Consider the following 21,893-nt stretch of genomic DNA (forward strand, 5'->3'; position numbering starts at 1 on the left):
GAAGAGTATGATTCCCCGTGTACCTTCAACAACATTTATTCCCATTTTTCAATTCTCGACTAATGACTTTTGTTCCACAACTGGATGGGGGAGACACACCCAGTAGGTAGGAGCCATCTTGCAAGGACCTGGGGAAACTGGTTTGATGGGCAGGTTGAGAAATGTATGCTTGCCTCGGCGGCTGAGGCACTTCATGGATGGTAGGGATGGGGAGGAGGGCTGCAGTCTCCATACAGCGCAGACCACTCCGTGGGACCAGGCATAGGATGAGAAGGCTCCCTCTGGGGAGCTGGCACGAGTAGCACGATGAAGTTGTCTCCAAACTCTGCCAGTCCATCAGGAGTAAGGGATGTGGTGGTCCAGCTCATACTGATTGCATCAGGAACTGTCTAGCAGCCACTTTTTAATAGATATTGACAGGCTGTGGAAATGCAAAGGAGCAAGATCAGGAGGATAGGGGACCCTCTAGGTCAAGTACTCCAGACCCTCCCTACTCAAGTGAGGCCGTGGGCCTGGGAGCTGGTTAGGAATGCAGAGTCACGGGCCCCACCCCAGACCTACAGAATCGGCATTTTAACAAAAGCCTCCAGCAAGTCCTTGCACATTTCACATTGGAGAAGCTCTGCTCTGAAGCACTCAAAGTGGGACCTGTTGGAAGGAAGATTTGGGGTGCTGGCACCCCAGCAGTGCTGGGTTGGAAGCAGCTAGTGCATCCTTTACCTGAAGATGCATAAATTCCTTCAACAGCGTCCTGGAGAAGAGGTCTCCAGATAGTCCAGCAACACCTGCATTCACAGGCAGCTCACTAGCTAGACAACAGCTTTCCATCTTTGATAAATTACTGTTGGAAGGCAGGCTGTGTGTTCATGTTACATCTGGCTTGGCACCAGGAACCTTCTTAACTAAAGAAGACCCAGCTGAAAATATCCCTTTCTGTTTTCCCTGATGGAAATTCCAAGCCCTCAATTTAAAGTTTGAGGAAAACTGCCTGTGTTAATTATAAACCCATTTTCAGCCCCATGTTCAATGGGCTGACTAATATCTGAGGAAAAGAATGTATTTGAAAAAGACTTTTTCTTATTTTAAAAACTTTTTCTACGTCCAACGGTCGTACATGCTTGTTGTTAAATTTTTTTTTTTTTTTTGAAAAATGCTGACACCTATAAAAATAAAATGCAAAAGCCCTTGTCTCAGCTCCCTGCTCCTGCCAACCCCCAAGGTAGGGGAGCTGTGAATCCTTGCAGATCTATTTCCTTGCATTTAAAAAGACCACACAGGGCTTCCCTGGTGGCGCAGTGGTTGAGAATCTGCCTGCTAATGCAGGGGACACGGGTTCGAGCCCTGGTCTGGGAAGATCCCACATGCCACGGAGCAACTAGGCCCGTGAGCCACAACTACTGAGCCCGCGCGTCTGGAGCTTGTGCTCCGCAACAAGAGAGGCCGCGATAGTGAGAGGCCCGCGCACCGCGATGAAGAGTGGCCCCCGCTCGCCACAACTAGAGAAAGCCCTCGCACACAAACGAAGACCCAACATAGCCAAAAATAAATAAATAAATAAATAAAAATTAAAAAAAAAAAAAAAATTTTAAAAAGACCACACACACACACACACACACACACACACACGATTCCTGAACTCTTCCCACACGATTCCTGAACTCTTCCCACCAGACGTTTGCACTTTCTTCTTAAGAGATAACTACTTGGGAATTCCCTGGTGGTCCAGGGAATTCCCTGGTTAGGACACCGTGCTCCCACTGCAGGGGGCACGGACTTGGTCCCAGGAAATAAGAACCTTCAAGCCGCTCGGCGCGACCGAACAAACAAAAAGAGATCATTACTTGAGTGATCAACCTTCTATTGGCTAAACTCATTAACTGATTTTCAAAAAGTGGGTGAGTCCTCTGGATCTAACGGCTATAAGGGAGGGATGCACAGGAGGCAGCATTTTGTAAAAAGAACCAATTCTGTCCTAAAATCTCTGTGCGTGTAACTCATTAATCCTCACAGCCACCCCATGAGGTACAATTATTATCCCCATTTTACAGAGGAGGAAACTGAGGTCCAGAAAGGTTAAGACACTTGCCCAAAGTCACCCAGCTAGTGATCAGCTAAGCTGAGGTTTGAACCCAAGCAGCCAGTTCCCAAGTGTGTACTCAGGATACCCAGCTGTATTCATGGAGATTCATAAATCTTGGACAGTGCCTCACCAGTGTGTCCTTTCCAGAGCGGACTTTTCAACCTCTGGGTTCCCAGGTCCTGAGGTGGGGGACCCCTTCCACGTGCAGCCTGCCTGCCTCACCCCTTCCAGGCCTGCCTGTGCTGGAAGATCCGCTCCATAACTGTCTAGCTGGATGAATTTAGTTAATGTTTACTAAACTGTGTAGAACGGAATAATAGTACTTACTTCCTTGGGACAATTAAATGATCAAATGCACATAAAGTGTCAGTAAATGGTAGCTATTGATTTTATTATGCATATGTGTTTTAAGGGTGGGAGAAGAGTGCAGGGGGAGTGGGCACATGAATTGACATAAAGACATCTGGGAGATTAGAGTTAATATGTTAAATTCCAGCCCAGCGATGGATACGGAAAAATGCGTGATGGAGCAGAATGCTTCTGCCCAGGAGATCTTTTCTTGGACTTTGGAATTTTCAAGGACCCTAGACCCCGTTATGGAAAGCCAAGGCGATGGTGAGGGCGTGGACAGTCGGCTCTTGTTCTGGTTTGTTCTAGCGGGCATCAGCGTCCTGTCAGTGAGGTGCTGGGACGCTGCCTGAGTGCTGCAGGCCATAGCACAGGCGCCAGGGCCCTGGTGTCCCCCCAGCCCCGTAACAGGGATTGGGGGGGTCGGGCTGTGGAACCCCAGCACTTGAGGGCCTCTAGGACTGGTACTGGTGGGGAAGAACCTGGGGCCAAAGAGCTCTATCCTATCAGGATGGCCCCCAAAGCTGTCCATCTGCCCAAGGGCCACATCCAGTCTCAGGCCCCTGCTGCCCTGGGCCCAGGGCCCTGCAAGTAGTCCTTGCTCAGTAACAGCGCTGGTTTTATGGGTATTTTCTGTAGGCTCTCATACAGATGCAAACGTTTGTGGGGCAGAGAATAAACACGGAATTGTGAAACCAGAACTCCTTAAACCCCTGAATCCCAGGACCCACCTCCCAGTCAAGCTGTATTGGCCATTTTAGACTTTAGATGAGTCCTAGGTAGGATGGTTGTAAAATTTATTGTCCATACTAGTGCTTCTCATTGGTTTGCTAATATGTTTTTTGGTAAGTAAGTTTTTCTGAAAATAATTCCAAACCTAAAGAAAAGTTGCAAGAATACAAATAGTGCAAGAACACTCCGACGTCTTTTACTCAGATTCACCTATTTTAACATTTTCCCTATTTTCAATCTTTCTCTTTCTCTCTCCATATATATACACATATACAATATGTGTATACTCACATATACGTACATATGTTTACATGTACATATGTGTACACACACTTTTTTCCTGAAACTCTTGAAAGTTGGTTGCATACATCATGGCCCCTTACTCCTATTTATCTCCTAAGAGGAAGGAAACTGTCTTACATAACCACAATTTAAAAAATCAACTTGAGTAAACATAACTTTGACAAAATATTTCTATCTGCTCTACTGTTTATATCCCAATTTTATCAATGGACCCAAAGATGTCCTTAATAGCATTTTTTTCCCCTCCAGTGTAGAATCCAGTCTAGGATCAGATATTGCATGTAGTTGTCCAAGCTAGGACTTTTGGGAGTGATAATTATTATGAAAGTGACAAATAAAGCCAGTGTTGCAAAAGGATGATAGTTGTAGAATATAGGAGTCCATTTTAGCTACTTTTATGTATGTTTAAAATTTTTTGAAACATAAAGTGGAAAAGAAAATCAAATAAACAAACTAAAAAATATATATATATATTTTGGCGCATATATATATATATATATATATATATATATATATATATATATATATATATATATATATGCCAAGCCCACAGATCCACAGATGTAAATGTCTGGCCTCTCTGTTTATAGATTCAGACTCACAGCACCTGTTCAGGTGGAGGCACAGCAGAGGGGAAGGACTTCCCCCACTTCCTTGTTGTTGGCCCATTATTGAGGGGAAGTGAACCACCTTCTGAGGAGAGGAAGAGAGGCTCTGGGCTCTTTTATTGTCTCCCCTGAAGTGAAGTGAACTGGGGTGGCCTTGGAGGGGAGACAGAGGAATGAGAGGGATGGGAGCCCTGATTTCCTTTTGTCACCGAGGGCCTGGAGGCTGGGGCAGAGCATCCATCCATGCAAACTCCACACCTGTTTCCAGCTGGGGCAAAGTGTCCGGCAGCAGCTAGACCAGCCCCCAGGACTCCTCATCTCCCCTGCCCCTCCTATGCCTTCTGCTCTCTGGTCTCTGACACTTGATTTGAATGGCAAAAATGAACATTGGTTTGGGGAAGTGGTCTAGAAATCCATCCTTTCTTCCCCATTTGGTACCCCTTCAAATCTTCACTCAGATTCTTAGCCTGTGGTTAAAGTTCTAGGAGTTGGTGAACTTGGACAGGAAAAATTTACATGTCTATGTTCAATAATCTTTAATTGAAATCTAGCATTTCCTTCTATTGTGCCGTAAGCATCTCACCACAATAGTATAGGCGGGGGCTTCCTTGGTGGCGCAGTGGTTGAGAATCTGCCTGCCAATGCAGGGGACACGGGTTCGAGCCCTGGTCTGGGAAGATCCACATGCCGTGGAGCAACTGGGCCCGTGAGCCACAATTACTGAGCCTGCGCGTCTGGAGCCTGTGCTTTGCAACAAGAGAGGCCGCTATAGTGAGAGGCCCGCGCACCGCGATGAAGAGTGGCCCCCGCTTGCCACAACTAGAGAAAGCCCTCGCACAGAAACGAAGACCCAACACAGCCAAATATAAATAAATCAAATAAAGAATTATTAAAAAAAAAAATTAGTATTAAAAAAAAATAGTATAGGCGGTTCCTGGGACCTTGTCACAATAGAAGTCACAGCTATTTTCATATCACAGCGCAGTTGGTGCAGATAATTTGAATATCGTCTACCTTCATCGTGACTTAAAAAGTCATAGTCGTTATCAGGCCCACCACCAGATCTGGTCCTGATTTAATACATTAATAAAGAATTGCCAATCACACGTGGTCATTGTATTTCAGTATATTTTGCTTCCTTGGTAACCCTGGGTATTTTACTTTATGCATTTAAAAATCTCACTCTGAGGTGGGATAGGGAGGGTGAGAGGGAGGCGCAAGAGGGAGGGGATATGCGGATATATGTATATATGGCTGATTCATGTTGTTATACAGCAGAAACTAACACACCATTGTAAAGCAATTATACTCCAATAAAGATGGTAAAAAAAAAATCTCCTAGTAAATGTTCTCACTAGATAGACTTTAATACTTCAGAACGTTTGCTGTCTTATTAAAATAAATTTATTTATTTATTTTTGGCTGCATTGGGTCTTCGTTGCTGCGCGCAGGCTTTCTCTAGTTGCGGCGAGCAGGGGCTACTCTTCGTTGCAGTGCACGGGCTTCTCATTGTGGTGGCTTCTCTTGTTGCTGAGCACGGGCTCTAGGTGTGCGGGCTTCAGTAGTTGTGGCATGTGGGCTCAGTAGCTGTGGCTTGTGGGCTCTAGAGCGCAGGCTCAGTAGTTGTGGCGCACGGGCTTAGTTGCTCCGCCATATGTGGGATCTTCCCGGACCGGGGATTGAACCCGTGTCCCCTGCATTGGCAGGTGGATACTTTACCAATGTGCCACCAGGGAAGTCCCTTTGCTATCTTTTTGAAATAAACATTAACCTCTCAAGAGTCTGTAATTATGTTTGGTGGTCTTAATCACACATACATTTAATTAATTAATTAATTTATTTATTTATTTATGACTGTGTTGGGTCTTCATTTCTGTGCGAGGGCTTTCTCTAGTTGCGGCAAGCGAGGGCCACTCTTCATCGCGGTGCGCGGGCCTCTCACTATCGCGGCCTCTCTTGTTGCGGAGCACGGGCTCCAGACGTGCAGGCTCAGTAGTTGTGGCTCACGGGCCTAGTTGCTCCGCGGCATGTGGGATCCTCCCAGACCAGGGCTCGAACCCGTGTCCCCTGCATTGGCAGACGGATTCTCAACCACTGCGCCACCAGGGAAGCTCCATACATTTAATTTAAATTGCCATGTTTTATGAAATGTACACATATATGTACAATTTTTGTTAAAATAAAGGATCTGGCTTAAAAAAGTAATCTCACTCTGAGAAGGGTCCAGAGGCCTCACCAGACTCCAGAGGGGCCTGTGGCATACAGATGAGGAAGCGCGCCCAGCCTGCCCAGGGCACCGCCCACCCTCACAGTCACCCTGCCAGCCTCTCTCTCCGGGCATCCAGTCCCCACTCCGGTGCACTGTGTGTGGCTGGCACCCTTCCTTGGCCACCTAGCCACACACCGCCATCTGCTGGGGTTGGCCCGCACGTCACGCTTGTGGCTTTGGTGAGGGGCTTGGGGTCCTCCTGTCCCTTCTGGGCATGGTGAGGAAGCCCATGAAGATGCGGGCCCCAAACTCGTTCTGGAGGACCCCGTGTGCTGCTGCCCGCACCTGCTCCCTTGCCAGGGTCCCGGGTTCCCTGGCACGGATGTGCAGTGCTGCCTGACCCATGATGAGGACCTGGGAGTCAGGTTAGCGGCAGAGCACTGAACTGGGCCTGAGAGCTACGGGCAGGAGCCTCTGCAGTTTAATAGCAGGCCAAATGAAAATTCAAAAACAAATTGTTGGGCTTCCCTGGTGGCGCAGTGGTTGAGAATCCGCCTGCTAATGCAGGGGACACGGGTTCGAGCCCTGGTCTGGGAAGATCCCACATGCCACGGAGCAACTAGGCCCGTGAGCCACAGCTACTGAGCCTGCGCGTCTGGAGCCTGTGCTCCGCAACAGGAGAGGCCGCGATAGTGAGAGGCCCGCACACCGCGATGAAGAGTGGCCCCCGCTTGCTGCAACTAGAGAAAGCCCTCGCACAGAAACGAAGACCCAACACAGCCAAAAAATAAAATAAAATAAAAATAAATTTAAAAAGATTACTATAAAAAAAACAAAAAACAAATTGTTGGGCTTCCCTGGTGGCGCAGTGGTTAAGAATCCGCCTGCCAATGCGGTGGACACAGGTTCGATCCCTGGTCCGGGAAGATCCCACATGCCGCTGAGCAACTAAGCCCGTGTGCCACAACTACTGAGCCTACGCTCTAGAGCCTGAGAGCCACAGCTACTGAGCCGGCTCGCCTAGAGCCTGTGCTCCGCAACAAGAGAAGCCACCGCAATGAGAAGCCCGCACACCGCAATGAATAGTAGCCCCCGCTCGATACAACTAGAGAAAGCCTGCGTGCAGCAACGAAGACCCAACGCAGCCATAAATAAAGAAATAAATAAATGTAAAAAAACCCAAATTGTTTCTTGAATTGATACAGGAGCACATGGGACAACAGTCAAAAGTTGAAAATAGAATGTGGTAATGGTAAGTTTCTCTCCCTCCTTGTCCCTCAGCCTCAAACTTTACCAGCTTCTCTTTCCTTCCAGATCCCAGGCCCACCCAGCAACCTTCTTGCCAGGGTGTAGTTTCCTCTCAGATTCATACACTGGGAGAGAGAGAAACTGTCCAGACCTGCCCATGTGAGCATCTTGTTGGCCAGACTTCTCTGAAAAATAGGCAGATAGCATTCTGGTTTTTACATCAGTGCTTGCTGAGTTTGATTAGTGTGAATCAGTCCTGCTGAAAGGGATCCCCTCTGGCCTATAGAGCTAAGGGCTGCACTGCAGACTGTGGTGAATTCCCCACAGTAAGTGCCCATTCACCCTCTGAGGCCAGCTGGCCCTCTGCTTGGGGCAGTGGCCCTTCCTGGTGGGGCCTTTCTTTCAGCTAGAAGCACGTTAACGAGGCTGAGGGAGCAGGTTCCAGTATATATTAGCTTTGTGTGAAAGAAACTCAGTTGCAGAGATTATAGTTTCCTCTGATGCACAGGGACCAGGCAGAAGAAAAAGGAGCACAAATCCATTCTGACAATCAACAACCAGCCAGGGGTTGGGACTTCCCTGGCGGTCAGGCGGTTAAGACTCCGCGCTTCCACTGCAGGGGCACGGGTTCCACCCCTACTTGGGGAACTAAGATCCCACGTGCCTTGTGGCTCGGCCAAAAAGTAAAACAAACAAACAACAACAACAACAAAAAACACAACCAGCCAGGGGTCAAAAGGCCCCCTCCCATCTGGAGGACAGCACCACCAGTGTTTCTCCCCGCAGATCTAACTCAGCATTATCTGGGAGATAAACCTTTTTCTCTACCCTCTTAGGTTCAGTACTTGGGAACCTGCAAATTAAACTGGCAAAATACAGATTAGCAAGAGAAAAGACAGATGTCTGATTCACATGTGTGCATGGGAGTTCACAGAAAAACATGACTCAAGGAGGTGGTTAGAATTGGGGGCTTATCTATCATCTTAGGAGGGGAAGGGGAGAGGGAAAAAGGCATTTATGAGAAAATAAATGACTTTTAGGAAAGAGCCCTTGGGAGAATGGACGAGAGATTTGATAGTTTTGTGACTATTTACTTCTGTGATTTCTTTTTTTTTAAAACATCTTTATTGGAGTATAATTGTTTTACAATGGTGTGTTAGTTTCTGCTTTATAACAAAGTGAATCAGTTATACATATACATATATCCCCATATCTCCCTCTTGCGTCTCCCTCCCACCCTCCCTATCCCACCCCTCTAGGTGGTCGCAAAGCACCGAGCTGATCTCCCTGTGCTATGCGGCTGCTTCCCACTAGCTGTCTATTTTACATTTGGTAGTATATATAAGTCCTTGCCACTCTCTCACTTCGTCCCAGCTTACCCTTCCCCCTCCCTATTTCTGTGATTTCTTAACCCAGTGTAGACTTCTCTCCAGTGATAAGAGTCAGTCTTCCCTGGTTGCAAAACTTTTGGGGAGGGGAATTAAGATGGTTGTGTGCTTTGAGGAGGCACTGCTTTTAGATAAGGGGAAAAAAGGCAAAAACCAAAAAATAAAACTCTTCACAGTGGGATATTCTGGATCCCTCTGCATGAACGCACCTCTTCTCTCCCTCAAAGGCCAGGCTGTCTGGGGTGAGCTGGCGAGAGCTAGGGGTTTGACTCAGCATTGCTGAGGCTGGCGCTGGGAGCTCAGCGAGCAAAGGCTGAGTGAGAGCGGTGGTCTCCTCAGCAGAGGATGTGCAAGGCCGCGTTCCCGTGGCCAAGTCGGTGTAGCGGTTAAGGGCACACGCAGGAGCACTGACTGCCGAGGTCAAACTGTGTGCTCTTGGGCAAGATTCTCAACTTCTCTGGGCTTCCTTCTCCTACTTGGGTAAAAACCCTCATAGGATTTTCCTGAGGATAAGATTAGATAATGCATTTAAAGCACCTCATACAGTGCCTGGCACATAGCAAGTGCTCTGTTACTACAGCTAAGTTCTCTGGGTGCTGGGGATACAGCGCTGAGAAAAACCAAGCCCCTGCTCTCCTGGGTCTTCCATTCTGGAGAGGAACCTGCTAGACAAAGGAACACAGGCCATTATCAGATGACAGTGCACACTAGGAGAAAAGGAAGCAGGCAAGGGGCAGGGAGGGAGAGGTGCGCCGATTTGGCTGGTCAGGGAGGGGACATCCGCGCAGAGACCGGATGAAGTGGTAACCATAGGAACCGTGGTTGCGTTATGCTGATGTCCCTCCTGCACGTTCCCCTAGTGCTGCACTTGGTCAGCCCTTTTCTCGTCTGACGGTGAACGGGGACCACGATGCGGACATAGGGGTCCCAGGTTCCAAAATGTGAGTGAGGGTGGTGGATTAATCTGCCTTTGATCTTTCTTCCATTCCTCTCTGCCTCACGATTCCACAGCGCCACAAAACAATTCTTAGGACACTCCTCCGGGAGAGGAGCTTACTACACACAGCCTGAGAGGGGCAGTTGTGCTTAGGGAAACTGGTTGGTTCTACAGCTAGAGGGTGAGGCCCGGGCTGCAAGGACCAGAATAGAAGGTCTAAATTTAAACTGTGTCTGGAGGCTTCAGGAGCCAGGGGCCTACGGGCCCTGGGGCGGCTCCCTTCCAGGCCGGCCTCCAGGAAGGCAGTGTGGGCCTCCTGCCCTCCTCCCTCCCCCCTCCCTCCCCCCTCCCTCCTCCCTCCCTCCTCCCTCCTCCCTCCTCCCTCCCTCCCCTCTCCCTCCTCCGTCCTCCCTCCTCCCTCCTCCCTCCCTCCCTCCTCCCTCCTCCCTCCCTCCCCTCTCCCTCCTCCCTCCCCTCTCCCTCCTCCCTCCTCCCTCCCTCCTCCCTCCCTCCTCCCTCCTCCCTCCTTGCTTCCTCCCTCCTCCCTCCTGCCCTCCTCCCTTCCCCCCCACCCCCCCGGAGTGGAAACTGTTTCCTTTCTGGCTGCTGAGAGCTGGTTTCCTCCCAAGGAAATAATGTCTCACCGCAGCTGAGGCAGGATCTGCCCCCTGGAATTTCCCTGGTGGAGAATCACCAGGCTGGCAGAGCTGCTCCGAGATGGGACACACCTAGAGCCTGCTTGTGCACCACCCAGAGCGGGCCACGCCCAGAGACACACAGATGTAAACAGAAACAAACACGCTGGGGAAACCCTCAGGGACCCTCAGGAGCCCAGTTCTAGTTCCAGCTCTCTCTCCACTCCCTGTGTGGCCTGAGCAAATCAGCTCCTTTCCTGAACCCATTTTTCCACCTCTACAGTATGAAAATAGATCTCTTGAAGATCAAAATAGAACAGAACTCTAAAGGAATCACCCCAGAAAGTTCTCTATTCCAAAGATGTTGCTTTCATTGTGCAACATATTTTTAAAGTCTTTTTTTTTTTTTTTTCCTGAAAAATTCCTTTAGAACCAGTTTCAGGCACTCACAAGTCTGCCTGGTTACGTTTCCAGACATTTCATTTTTGCCTGGAGGGATCAGTGCCCACGGTACGGAGAGACTTTGGGCTCGTTCCAAATATCGAATTCAAAAGATTCCTGGGAGGATGGTGAGAAGTGTCTGGAGGGGCCCGTCCACTCTGCAAACTCTCAGCCACAAGCAGAGTCCTGCTAGGGTCTTAAACAGTCTACCACTCAAACAGAGGGGTCTGCACACTTACGGCCAGATGGAAACTTGCACTTTTAGTCCCAACCTCCAGGGTCGGCAGCTTGGGAGAAACCCAGCCACGCACCACGTGTGCTTTTGGGCATTTATTCACTGAGACCAGAGGACAGGAGCTGTCACAGACCTGATTCACGTGGGGATGGTCACAGCCCAGATGCTCACGCGCAGGTTGTACCCAAAGACTTTAGCAGGAGAGAGCGCAGCGTGCTAAGGGGACACACCCAGACACACTGGGTTGCCCGGCAACATGGAATAACAGACCCAGGGAAACACACCAGCCCTGGGATGACACACACATACTGTTTCTGCACAGGCAGAATGCATGAAGCAGGCTGCCCCACGCACACCCTCCTGCCACACGAATATGCCCCCAGGGAAAGCCTTCAAGTCAGAAACAGCCGTGTGACTAAAGAGCCCGCCCGCCCGCCCAGCCCCCAAAACGCTCACCCAGATTTAGACACTGCTGAGGGAAGCCCCCCAAAACTTCTGGTCACACCTCAGTGACACACACACTCTTCTGAGTGGCTAGAGTCTAGAAGCCTCACATCCTTTTGTTTCCTCTCGGAAAAGCTTTGGCTTTTCCATTTTAATCAGCCAGTGACCAAACGGTCTATTTCTGTAACATTAGCTAGAGGTTGTTCTTTTGAAGTGCCTATAGTAAGTTGCAAAGAATGCCTCTGACCTTCCTTTTCAAATTCAACTATGCAAACACAAAACACACAATGTGAAAACTTAGAGGACAGTTTCAGATTTAAAATTCACAAACTGTGCTTTTGGATGTAGGAGAAAGGCAAGTTTACCAACTTTTAAATGATTCTTAAAATTCCACCCAGGTAAACAGGAAAACAGCAACAACTTTGGAGTCTTTGAAAGTGTAGAGTGAACAACAGAAAAAGACTCCTGGACAGCACCCATCACTAATTAGGAACTGAAATGAGGATTTGACCTTCTGGTTTTCACAGTCTGGCCTCATTTGTGATTAGGCAGAACTTCCGGTGTGGTGTTTAGACTGCCTGTCTAGGGGGCAGCTGTGCCCTCAGTTGGGTCCAAAGACTACCCCCTCCTGTAGATTCTGTCCCCTTCCCGGGATGTTTCAGACACTGTGTTGGTTTTTGTGTTGTTTTTTGAGAAAGGCCTGGGCAGGCAGGCTTCTCTCCAGTCCCGTCACTAGGCGGGACCAACTTAGAGACGGATCTACACACTGGGTCTGGCCAGGCCCTGCCCTGCCATCAAGAACCTTCCTCCCTCTGTCCTTTCCCCCTTTTTCCCCCCCTCCCTTCCCTCACCTCGGGCAGGAAGTCCTGGGTGGGCGTGGAATAGCTACCTTTAGTGAGCCACACTCTGTGTCCTTCTGTCCTTACTGTTTGTACCTCAGTGCCGCACCCAAGACTGAACTAAAGCAAAAAAAGCCTATTAGAGTCAACGTTTTTAATGAAAATTTTCTATATGTCAAAAACCACAAACAAATTGAAAAGGCAAAAGACAAACTTGAAAAATATATTTTCCAGAGAAATGTGGCAACAGAGGCAAATATCCTTAATATACCAAAGGCTTTTACAAGGTATAGGGCACCAAAGAAAAGATGGGAGATGTGAGCAGGCAGATTCATCAAAAGAATGAAACAAATGGTTATTAAGAGAAGAAAAATTTCACCTTCCTTAATACTCAAAGCAAGGCTAGATAAAACCCTTCGAGATAACATTTCCCCTTATGATGTATCAGACTAGCAAACGGATCCCCACTGTTGGGTAGGGGCTTCCTTATTAATTACTTCTCGGAATGCCCAATAATTGGAAGAGCTTTTTTTGAGGGAAAATTAAGCCTTAAAATTAACCGGTACCTTTTGACCTGTCAATTCTACTTCTGGAAGTTATCTGGAAGGAATCTTCAAGGTGTCCAAACTGCACGGATAAAAAAGTGCTTGTTGCAGTACTGTTGTTAAAACAAAAAGAAAAAAATGCATTTATAATTTTGTCCTCACTTTCTTGATTGTATACCCAATGCTCCTGGGCCTGTTTTATGTTACATTTATTTAAATTCTGAACACGTGTGCCAGAACCGTGATACTGTATTTCACGGTCTTAATGAAAAATTCAGTTGATAAATATTCTGAGCCAGGGTGAACCTGAGGACTAACTCGGCCCCTCCCTGGTCCTGTCGTCTGCGGAAAGGGTCTTCCTCTTCAGTTCCTGCTCTGAGGTATGTGGGACCTTGGGCTGAATGAAGCCCATGAGATGGGCAAGGAGGCTGTGTGGAGAGAAGTTGCCAGAAGAGCAGGAGGGGGGCTCTTGGGAAGAAGCTTGGCGGTTGGATTACCAGTAACTGGAGCCGTGGTGCTGAACCCCTCTGTCTGGGGTGAGAAGTCCTTTACAGGAGGGGATGGGCTTGATAGGCTGCATTAGGGTCTCACACCCTCTGCCTCTCCTGTCACCCACGCTGCTGTCACCGTGGTGCTGGGCTGTCCCAGGCCTTCCCACGGTGAAGGTCTCTTGGAAAGGAAAGGGAACACAGAGAAACCCTTTTAGTGGAAAAGCTGCCCCATCACCCGAACTTTCCTCTGTGAGTTCCCTGAGTTTCCTCCTCCCACTGTCCTCCTGGAGCTCCCTACTATGGCCAGGACTCTCCAGCGACCTTCTCCCCATCAGCACAGCTGCATCCTCAAGGTGGCCGTGAGAGCAGATTTACCCTGGCCTAGGGTTTGAACTGCCGTTCCCTGTCATCCCCTAACTTGGAATCTTCCCCAAAATATGGCTGCCTCCGGACGGCTCTGCCTGACAAAGCCCAGCTCTGAGGCGCAGGCCTAGGGCTCATCTTTCTCACCGCCCTTTGTGCATCCCCAACAGTCAGTCACTTCCTCTGATTCTTCTCCTAAAATGTCTCTTGGCCTGGCCACTTCTTTTCCCCTCATCCTCCGCATCCTGGCCCTCCTTCCCTAGGGCCCAGGCTGTCTCGTGTTGCCTCGCTGCCCAGAAATGTGCTCATGCGCAGTACAATCCAGTTTACTTCAAAGTGACACAACCACTTCCATTCTCTTATTCTAGCCTAGCGGTGTTCACACTTTATTTTTAGCCGTAGACCCAGGTTTTGGCTGCCCCCCACGCAAAACAAAAATGCTGAGCTGCCCTGGTCTGGAGTGGGAGGGTGAGACCTGGACCCCTGCGCCCACCCCCAGCAGAATCCTTACAGAGGTGGACCCATTACCATCACCATAGAATCGTTGGAGGAACTAAACAAACAGGAATTCCGAGCCCCTGCCAGGCCACTTCTGTGTGTGTGTGTGTGTGTGTGTGTGTGTGTGTGTGTGTGTGTGTGTGTGTGTGGTGTCTCTGCGCCCCGTGGCTTGTGGGATCTTAGTTTCCCGACTAGGAATTGAACCTGGGCCCTTGGCAGTGAAAGCGCCGAGTCCTAACCATTGGACCGCCAGGGAATTCCCTGGTGTCTCTGCTTGTAAACTAAGCCTCCCGGAGACTCTGAAGCAGCTGCTCAGTGGCCTGCACCACCTCAGGGGCCAGTTGCTCTCCAACAGGGACCTCTCTCAGGCCATGGGGGTCCTGCCGCCTCCACGACCCGGCACACCGTCCCTTTACTCCTCAGCTCACCCCCTGGGTGAATCCTACACCTGCCTGACCCTTCTCTGAACAACTGGCGCTTACTGTCCGTGCTGCTCAGAGGGTCTAATATATTTATGCTTATTTTATTTTATTTTTTAAAATTTATTTATTTATTTTATTTATGGCTGTGTTGGGTCTTCGTTTCTGTGCGAGGGCTTTCTCTAGTTGTGGCAAGCGGGGGCCACTCTTCATCGCGGTGCGCGGGCCTCCCACTATCACGGCCTCTCTTGTTGTGGAGCACAGGCTCCAGACGCACAGGCTCAGTAGTTGTGGCTCACGGGCCCAGTTGCTCCGCGGCATGTGGGATCCTCCCAGACCAGGGCTCGAACCCGTGTCCCTTGCACTGGCAGGCAGACTCTCAACCACTGCACCACCAGGGAAGCCCTAAGCTTATTTTTAATTTCACAAGTAATGTAGGAGCACATCGTTATTGTAAAACAATTCAGGTGATCCAGAGGGAGTGACGCTCCTTCACCCTCCCCATCCCCCAGTCCCACCCCAGGGTAACTCCGGGCAGGTGGGGTGTCCTTCTAGACCCTTGTCCATGGATTTGCTACCTAGTTTCCAGATGTGGAGAGAGAAGAACCATCTTTCTTCCCACCAAGGCCACTCTTCTGCCTGTGCTGAGATCTGGACCCTGTAGCCTCCCCGGCAGCCTGCGGCCTCAACCACCCCTGTCTCTTCCCAGCTGCTCTCCCCTCCACAACCCCTCACTCTGGGCCTCTGTGTGGGCATCTGTGCACACACACGCACACAAATGCACACAGGTGTTTCTCTTCCTGAAAATCATCAACTCTTTCTGGATCCTTACATGCCTTTAAACCCCCTCTCCTTTCAGTCTCCTCCCTCTCGAGCCCAACTGCTTCACCCGATGGGCTCTCTGCCTGGATACTGTACATCACACCTGCAGCAGGCTGATCCCGGGCTGCATCCCTCCTGCCGCATCCTCCCGGGGAGGCACTGACCCAGGTCAAGGGGGTGGAGGCTCCTGTTAGCACAGTGCTGTTCATTCCCCTCCCCCACAGGGGCAGAAGTGCTTTGGCCTTGGAAGAGGGCCTGGCCATCCAACATCTGGACTCTCCACTCCCAGGCAAAGCTCTGCGACATGGGCTGGACCCCAAACCATCCATGGCCTCTTCAGGAGGTGGATGAGGGGGCCGGGAGTGTCTTGGGGAGCTCCTTGTGCAGGGCCTCAGTTCACCTCTGCAGTCACCCTCAGACTTCTGTGAGCTTCCAGCAGCTTTTGGGGAGGGAGAGAGCAGCTCCAGACATTCTCCTGGAGTGCATCTCCCCCAAACGCCCTGGACATGTTCTGACCACCAGGCCTTCCAGAAACCCCAGGGCCCACTTGAGATGGGCATACAGCTCGGCCTCACCTAAGAAGGTTCCCGAATAGCTCTATCTCCTGTGAAGGGGGAGGGACAGGAAGACAGGGCTTAGGCCTTACCACCAGCCTCCTAACTTAGCATCATAAAATGAAAACAAACAAATTTTTGAATTACGAAACATCCCCCCAGAAGTACTGGATTAGTTTCCTATTGCTGCCATACCAAGTTACCATGAATTTAGTGACTTAAAACAATACAGATTTGTTCTCTTACAGCTCCAGAGGTTCAGGAGCCTAAAATTAAGGTGTTGGCAGTGCTGTGTTCTTCTGGAGCCTTCGGGGGAGAATCTGTTTTCTTGCCTTTTTTCAGCTTCTAGGGACCTTCTTCATTCCTCAGCTCTGGGCCCTTCTTCCATCTTCAGAGCACATCCCGCCACCCTCTTCTTCCGCTGTCCCCTCTTGCTGGCTCTGATGACTCTCCTGCTTCCATCTTATAAGGACCCCTGTGGTTACGCTGGGCCCACTCGGGTAATTCAGGATAATCTCCTTATTGCAGGATCCTCAACTTAATCACATGTACAAAGTCCCTTTAACCATATAGGGTAACATATTCATAGGCTCCGGGGACTAGGCCATGGATGGACATCTCTGGGGGCCATTATTCAGCCCACCACAGGTACAAAAATGTAATATGGATAAACATCTGTATCTACCACCAAGAGTAATATCTTTGTACCTGTTTTCTGGAGCACCTGTGCCAAAGACCTTGGCGGGAGACCCGCGGAGGGGGCGCGTGGCGTGTGCTATACACACCCTCCGTCTACGAGGACTGCTCTGCAGTCCCCACTACCTCCTGGCGACTGTGTTTAAAAGAACCCATTTCCCCCCTCCCTCACAGCATCTGTTTCTTTTCAGATTTACTCTTTTTTTTTCAGGGGTGAGCCTAGACTTAGACCATGAGCACTTTTTTTTTTTTTAAAGATTTATTGATTGATTGATTGATTGATTGCTATGTTGGGTCTTTGTTTCTGCGCGAGGGCTTTCTCTAGTTGCGGCAAGCGGGGGCCACTCCTCATCGCGGTGTGCGGGCCTCTCACCATCGTGGCCTCTCTTGTTGCGGAGCACAGGCTCCAGACGCGCAGGCTCAGTAGTTGTGGCTCACGGGCCTAGTTGCTCCGCGGCATGTGGGATCCTCCCAGACCAGGGCTCGAACCCGTGTCCCCTGCACTAGCAGGCAGACTCTCAACCACTGCGCCACCAGGGAAGCCCCCAGATTTACTCTTTTTTAAAAAATGATTTTTCCTTCCGTATTTCCAGTCGATCTCATTTGCTCCCAGTCTGTTGTTGAATGCTATGCAGCTGGAACCTTTCCTCCATCTTGACTCTGAAGGACCATCCACCCAGGGCCTTCTGTGCTCTGCTGCCCCCCCTTCCCAGATTCCCTCTCTGTGGAGTTTCATCTGCGCCAGCCCCGGAAGAGCCTTCCCGGGTACGGTCCTGAAGCTCTGCTCTCCCCACCGAGGCCAGGCCGTGGATGTGCAGTGGGGCTCCTGCTGGGCGGAGTGAAGTCTTCTGCATTGCTCCCCTTCAGCCTAAATGAACGAGGCATGTCTAACACTGAAGATGCGAGTAAATCAGGCCCAAACGCCACAAAATTAAGTGGCCATATGTTTCCTGTCCCTAAGGGTATTCTGAAACACATACCTGCCAATGAATGAAAACTGTATCCTGGAAAGCGGCAGGTTGGAGGAATAAATCCAAAGGCTGACATTTCTTCCCAGGACAAGCCTCATTTCTTTATCAGCCTGTGGCTTTTAGATACCAAATCTCCCTCCCTTCTAGGTTTTTAACACCCCCCCCTCTTTTAAGATCCAGTTAAAGTAGCGGGCTCCCTCACCACAGGGAGGTCATTTCTGATTACCTGGCCCTCAGAATGACCCATCTCTCCTCCAGCTGCTCCCTAAACAGACTGAAATGGCATTGTCCTCAGGGAGCTGTCTTAAGCCAAAGAGATTTCTTAGCTATCTGGTTCCAACCTGGCAGTCTTTTGAACTTTGTGTATACCTGTTAGCTGTATATGCCCATTTTGTATATTCCCCTACGCCCAATGGCGATGGCGTTGCCCGAGATGTATCCCTGGAAAAGATGGGGCCCAGAGGATTGCTTCCCAAGGGGGCTCAGTCACCTGCTTCACGGGGAACCCAGAGTGCTGTCAGCAGTCATCCATAACCTCCTGCTGCAGAACGATGGCCGGCGGGACGAGTCTAGGAACTCTGACACCTGCACATTTTAGCCTTCGGAATGAGTCCCTTGCTCAGTTCTAAGCACGAGACGGCACGAGAAACTATCCCTTTCCTATAAACTAATAGTTTGCGCTTCTAATGCTCAACCCTGTGCCCCCTTGTCCGACCACTCCCGGGATTGAGACGGGCGAGGAGGGGTTCACAGAGGCCAGCATGGCATGCGTCCCATGAGTCACCTTCTGTCACCTGAAGGGTACACAAAACCGTTTCAGCTGTCTACGAGAAGCAGCCTTCCGGAGAATAACCCAGACCAAGAGCCCAGGTGGACACCAGTCCTAATTATCCTCCTTGTGACAAAGACTGCTGGGAACTCAAAATGCCGACAGAGGTGCCAGGAGGCAGAGTGACAGGCCAACCACAGAGGAAGTCACCAGAAACCCAGAGTCGAAATCCTCAAGTGCTTGTTTAAAAAAAAACCAAATGTTTCGTAGTGGAGCCCGGAGGGGGTCCTGGGCAGCCACCAAGGCGGATCATTTGACGATGTCAGCCTGGGCTGTCCATGGCTTCTGAAGAGGACCCGGGAAGTTCACGGTCACACACCTGCCTGTGATCTCTCTCATTAGGCTCCGCTCTCCAGGTTTTGTAGATTCCTGAATTCTCTTTGGCTGGGAAATTTGATCATTCGAAGTTTTAAAAGGAGTTAGGTGAAGATTTTTTTTTTTTCCTGGCAGAGCAGTCTAAATCCTGTCTTGAATTAACTCCTAATTACTCGATTAGAAATTAAGATATTGTTTCTTCAAAACAAAGTTTTTATTCTTCAAAAGTGACATTCCACTAATTAGCTTCTTAAAATCACTTACCCCCTAATTTACCTCATGACTCTACCTAGTTTTCTGCCACATGCACTTCTCAATGACTCTAGGACAGACCTTCCCAACCTTTAGTCTTATAGGGGGAGCAGGTGAGTCGGAGACATACATCCATTCCACTGTGGTGCTTGTTATACGTGGCTTCATCTTACTCAGAAGTTGGTTAGGTACAATACAGTGTAAGAAGCAAGGTGTAATGTATTGTAATGTAAGGCACCTTTGTGTGCGTCTGGCTGTGTGTTTGATGATGTGCACATAACTTTACAGTGGCGAGCTGGAGGTGGCTCTCATCCCTCACCAATCGTGTGCATTTCTTCTCAACTCCACATTCACTGACATCACATTAGTAGCTTGACATCAGCGATAGTGGGAGTATTTATACCAGGAAAATTGGCAAACACTACAAATCAGGCCATTTTGTTGGGTGGCCTGGGCGGTGGGGAGAGAAGTGCTTAAAAAATGTTTGGAAGAAACAAGAAACCCAAAATAGTTACCTGTGCAGGGTGGGATTGGAGAGCAAGGGTAGCAGAGAGAGTTTCTTTCTTGCTTTTCGAATTTTTTATCATGTGCATCACTATTTTTTTAAAAGAGAATTTTCTTTCTTTTTGAACAATAAAGACTTCCTACAGTGTTTATTAATCCCATACCATCAGCTGGAAACTGTCTGGGCTGAGCTGTCTGGTTGAGGAAGAGATCAGAGCCTGGAGATGTGTCATCACAGTGGCCTCAGTGGAGGAAGATCCTGGGGAATAGAGGAGAGGCAGGGCCCTGAGGATGGACAGAGTGCAGAGCGGGCAGTCCTTCTAGAACTTCATGCTAAGTCTGAGAGGGGACCCAAAGTAATGACAGGCCCACAGCCAAGATGTCAGGCCAAAATTCGGGTCATCAAATCCCAAGGATCAGAAAAATGGGTGTGAAGATAGGACACCCCAGATGGTGCAGCTCCAGGGAGGATGGGGGAGGCGGAGACCTGATAAAAAAGGATACAAGGTTCACAGGAGGAGCTTTTAGATTATGGGGCTGATTAGATTAAGGGGCAACTTTTTAGGTAATTCCCAAGACCACTTCTCCTGCACCTTAAGTTAAAAGGGGACATCAGCTCTGCCCAGGAGGGAAGGAAGGCAAACTGGGGCAGTGAGGAAACAAGTAGAGACAGGTTCCTCGACACTGGGGAAAGGCTTCCACAGCTCCCTGGGGGAAGCTGTGGTAAACAAGTTCCAGGGAATGAAGCACAGCTCCAGGCGGATTCCAGGAACCTCATCACACTGCAAAAAGGCCCCTAGAGGCCCTGGTCAGTGTCGGGAGGCGGGGTGGGGGGAGTGGAGGTTCCCATTGGAGGATTTTGCAGTGGCTTGGAAATTCTGAGCAGAGATAATGGAGGCCCCAGGTGCAAGGATGGGCCACAGGCAGGAAAATCCATGCAAGATGCAGCAAGAGGCAGGACCTGGTGGGCAGCCCTAGACAAGGCTGGCAGGACCCCGCTGATGGGGGAACTTGAGGCAGCAACCCATCCTTCCCTGAGGGCCGGATACTTGGGAAAGGAGGCTCTCAGGAAACTGAGCACACGGGGGCCATACATTGCCTGCGATGGCCAGGAAATTAGGGGAGGGGCAGTGGGAGGATGGAGTGGGCTGCTCTCCCTGGCAACACCCGAATGCCACCGTCTGTGCCCTCCATGTTCCTGAGACATTCCCAAACTCCACCTGAGAGTGTGGGCAGGCAGCCCCTTTTGAAGTCTTGTCAAGTAGGGCTGCCACTAGTTACAAGGGAATTGAATAGCCCACCTTATAAACACCTAAGGGTGGTAACAAGCAACAAGGACTAACAGGGCCACTACTTGGCCCCCTTTCTTTTTCTATTTTATATATTTTATTTATTTATTTATTTATTTTTGGCTGCGTTGTGTTTTTGCTGCTGCCCACGGGCTTTCTCTAGTTGTGGCGAGAGGGGGCTACTCTTCATTGCAGTGCGCGGGCTTCTCATTGCAGTGGCTTCTCTTGTTGTGGAGCACAGGCTCTAGGCGTGCAGGCTTCAGTAGTTGTGGCTTGCGGGTTCCAGAGCGCAGGCTCAGTATTTGTGGTGCAAGGGCTTAGTGCTCCGTGGCATGTGGGATCTTCCCGGACCAGCGCTTGAACCCATGTCCCCTGCATTGGCAGGCGGATTCTTAACCACTGTGCCACCAGGGAAGTCCCCGGCCCCCTTTCTTTTTAACTTGCTGCTAAAGAGCTTCATTTTTTATTTTTAAAATTAATTTATTTAATTTTTGGCTGTGTTGGGTCTTCGTTGCTGTGTGCAGGCTTTCTCTAGTTGCAGTGAGCAGGGGCTACTCTGTTGCAGTGCTCAGGTTTCTCATTGTGGTGGCTTCTCTTGTTGCGGAGCACGGGCTTCAGTAGTTGCTGCACCTGGGCTCAGTAGTTGCGGCATGCGGGCCCTAGAGCGCTCAGGCTTCAGTAGTTGTGGCACACGAGCTCAGTAGTTGTGGCTCACGGGCTCTAGAGTGCAGGCCCAGTAGTTGTGGCGCATGGACTTAGTTGCTCTGCGGCATGTGGGATCTTCCCAGACCAGGGCTCGAACCCATGTCCCCTGCATTGGCCGGTGGATTCTCAACCACTGCGTCACCAGGGAAGTCCCTTAAATTTATTTTTAATTAATTTATTTTTTTGGTTGCGC

General features: G+C 49.7%; 1 long non-coding RNA gene across 1 annotated transcript; it reads right to left on the reverse strand.

Annotated features, from left to right (window-relative positions):
* Window positions 1-20: 20 nt before the first annotated feature.
* Window positions 21-11,566, reverse strand: LOC309622173. The gene is made up of 2 exons (XR_014240569.1): window positions 11,298-11,566; window positions 21-421 (listed from the first exon to the last, which is right to left on the reverse strand). It is a non-coding gene; the product is annotated as an uncharacterized lncRNA (long non-coding RNA).
* Window positions 11,567-21,893: the final 10,327 nt, after the last annotated feature.

This window comes from Balaenoptera borealis (genome assembly GCF_965194805.1).
Source record: "Balaenoptera borealis genome assembly, contig: HAP1_SCAFFOLD_1717, whole genome shotgun sequence".
In the NCBI taxonomy this organism is placed as follows: Eukaryota; Metazoa; Chordata; class Mammalia; order Artiodactyla; family Balaenopteridae; genus Balaenoptera; species Balaenoptera borealis.